Below are 3,444 nucleotides of genomic sequence, written 5' to 3' on the forward strand. Positions count from 1 at the left end.
TTTCCTCCCTCTGTCTCTGTTTTTATCCTCCCCCGCCTCACTGCCTCTCTTTTCCTCCCCTGTCTCGCTCCATGTCTTTTCCTTTCCTCTCTCTGACAATTTTCCTTCTCTCTGTCTATTTCAGCCTCCCCTCACTCCGTTTATATCCTCCTACCCCTGTTTGTGTCCATTTTTACCTCTCCCATTGTCTCTCTGCGTTATCACGCTCACTATAATAGGGCACTGGTCGTTCTTACCCTCAAGTATTTCTTTTCCCATAGTAATCAAAATGTGTACCACATTTGAGTGAAACCGCTCCAGATGTTTACGATCAGCTGTTTAGCCGTGGGTTTGCCCTCGCACGTAACTGTACACTTATTCTGACCTGTAACTCTAGAGAACTTCGCCATGCAGTTTCATTTTCGCACAGTTGAAGTACGTGCTGTAAAGTGATTTAATTTTCCAGAAGCAACCAGTGGATTATGTGGCGACTGTCTGCGAAATATTTTGCTAGGAACGAAGTAATAAATTAGAACGTAATGCATGATGTGACAGCTTTTCACACTACTCAGTGTTTGTGGCGTCGTATCACCTGAAATATTGGTCATGCAATGATATGATTGTGCTGCTTCATTCAGTGGCATATGCCAGAAAAACGTGTCGACGGTACAGTTAGTACTGAAAAAGTAACACAATAAAATGTCATGCATTATGCAGCTGTTTCACTGCATGAATAACGAAAATGTAATAAAGGAAAAACATTTTTCCTTTCATTATTTTATGCCAGCTGCCAGCAAGAAAAGTATCATATGGCTTTGAAATTAAGTGCAATTTTTTTCCATGTGACTGAAACCTCCGCCACTGATGCTGCTAGTAGTTAGAGCAACACAGAAGTGAACGCAAGATGTGGGACATGGCTTGTGTGCACTACAGTCTGTCGAATCGAGGAAGGATTTGAGGTACAATGCAAAAAAGACCAGCCAATGGGATTAATTCCCACTATTATTTTTCAGCGAATTGGAGAGAGAGGGTGCTGAATATCGCGAGACAAACTGAATTAATGAAGGTACTGGGGATAGGATACGAGCGTACCCAGACGATGATACTGCTTCACACCTCTTCCCTTCAACCAGTTGGATAAGGAACAGGATGTTGGTGAAAAAGATTTTTAAACGCCGCGAAGATACACTATTTATTTAGGTAAGCGAACTTGGCTGTCTTTGGATGCCACATCCTACTGAATGCAGTTAGTGTTTAGGGGATAGATGGTGAGGAGAACGTTATAAAATGTATAACGGTAACTCCGTCTTCTGTTGGAGTATGGGACTGCGGCTGTCCAATGTTCAATAAAAACAATACCAATCGCCGTTGTATAGGTTTATTTCCAGGCAACCACTTTCGACGATACACTACGTAATCTTCAGGCCTAAACCGCTCCGCTACAGTAACCTTCGTGTTACAAATACAGCAGTAAAATTACCAAATATTCAGCAACCAGTCGCAAAATCATGTTTTGTTTATTCACTTTTTCAAATCGATTTCAACTGATTAACAGCCATCATCGGTGCTACAAATACAAGAATAAAAATATTGAATAACAGTGACCAAATGAATAAATGTACATAAAGCAACTTAAATCAATTAAATGCATTTGGCCTTGTTTCATTAAGACGTTTGTTTCGTTCGTGTCCGTAATTTTCTTACCTCAACTTAGTTTACGTTACATGTGCATTCAGCAATGTGGCGCCATCTGCCGGAAAAAGTCCGATCTTCCTGAATGTCATTAACTGTACGCTAGATGGATGCCAGCACCGTTTTACATTTTGGCATTGTGATTAACTTTTGCTCTTGGATAAAAATATGATAAATAATTAAAAGTTTTTAAATTCTTTTTTTTTAATTTTTTCGATAGTGTGCTTCTGATCTATGTTTGTTCCTTTTTACTAATTTGTACAATCGCTTTTTGGCGTATGTAACTGCACTATGTAAAAGCACTCCATCGTCAGGCCACGAGTAGCCTACCGGGACCATCCTACCGCCGCGTCATCCTCAGTGGAGCATGCGGATAGGAGGGGCGTGGGGTCAGCACACCGCTCTCCCGGTCGTTATGATGGTATTCTTGACCGAAGCCGCTACTATTCGGTCGAGTAGCTCCTCAATTGGCATCACGAGGCTAAGTGCACCCAGAAAAATGGCAACAGCACAAGGCAGTCTTGATGGTCACCCATCTAAGTGCTGACCACGCCCGACATCGCTTAACTTCGGTGATCTCACGTGAACCGGTGTATCCCCTGCGGCAAGGCCGTTGCCAAGGCTGCAGTATGTGGTTGACAAAATCTTCGTCAATATATCCATTTCCTGTAAATATTTTAGTATTATATAATTACATTTAACCTCACTTCGTATGTCATACCTCTGTCTTCTTCTCATTTTTATTTTATCTGCATCTTTCCGCATAGACGGCGGGTTTGCTTTGCAGCGCCCCCTTATGGTTTCTCGTTGTCATAGTCTATTCTCGATGTATCACTTCATGTTTGACCTCTGCTTAAGACAGTGTTACTACTCGGGGCACATACTGGTTGAAAGGTAAATTTGTAAGTTCATTTTAAATGGTTTAGTGCGTCTATATACATTTAATTGATTTACGTTGCTTTATGTACATTTAATCATTTGGTCATTGTTATTAATTATTTTTATCTTGTATTTGTAGCACCGATGGTGGCTGTTAAGTAGTTGTAATCGATTTGCAGAAGTGAATAAATAAAACATGATTTTGCGACTGGTTGCCGCATATTTGGTAATTTTATGGTTTACGGTCTCTGCGCGACTTGGGAACTACATGGAGCCCACCATTCATAAATATAGCAGTGCCTTTCACTGGTCTCGTAATAGCCATTACGGGAATACGTGCACGCTGGACAACAGTCAGCCATATTTGTAACACGAAGGTTACTGGATTGGAGCAGTTTAGGCCTGAAGATGACGTAGTGTAACGTCGAAACTGGTTGCCTAGAAATAAACCTATACAACGGCGATTAGTATAGTTTTTATTGAACATTATAAAATATACTCCGCCCGAACAGACCTTGGAACGCCCAACGGCACTGACCGGCCGCCGTGTCATCCTCAGCCCACAGGTGTCACTGGATGCTGAAATGGAGGGGCATCGGAGTCGGCACACCGTTCTCCCAGCCATTTGTCAGTGTACGAGACCGGAGCCGCTACCTCTCAGTCAAGTAGCACTCAGTTTGCCTCACAATGGCGGAGTGCACCCCGCTTGCCAACAGCGCTCGGCAGACAGGATAGTTATAAAATAGGCAGACAGGATAGTTATAAAATAGGCAGACAGGATAGTTATAAAATATGCATGAGCGCTGATGACCACGCTGTTTAGCGCCCGAAAACCTCAAACCACACACACACAATATGCTATGAAACCTCCCTTGGAAAAAAATTGTTCAAATG

At 42.2% G+C, this 3,444-nt stretch overlaps 1 pseudogene; it reads right to left on the reverse strand.

Annotated features, from left to right (window-relative positions):
* Window positions 1-2,171: 2,171 nt before the first annotated feature.
* On the reverse strand, window positions 2,172-2,289 carry LOC126482443 (5S ribosomal RNA; annotated as a pseudogene).
* Window positions 2,290-3,444: the final 1,155 nt, after the last annotated feature.

This window comes from Schistocerca serialis, chromosome 5, assembly GCF_023864345.2.
Source record: "Schistocerca serialis cubense isolate TAMUIC-IGC-003099 chromosome 5, iqSchSeri2.2, whole genome shotgun sequence".
NCBI lineage: Eukaryota > Metazoa > Arthropoda > Insecta > Orthoptera > Acrididae > Schistocerca > Schistocerca serialis.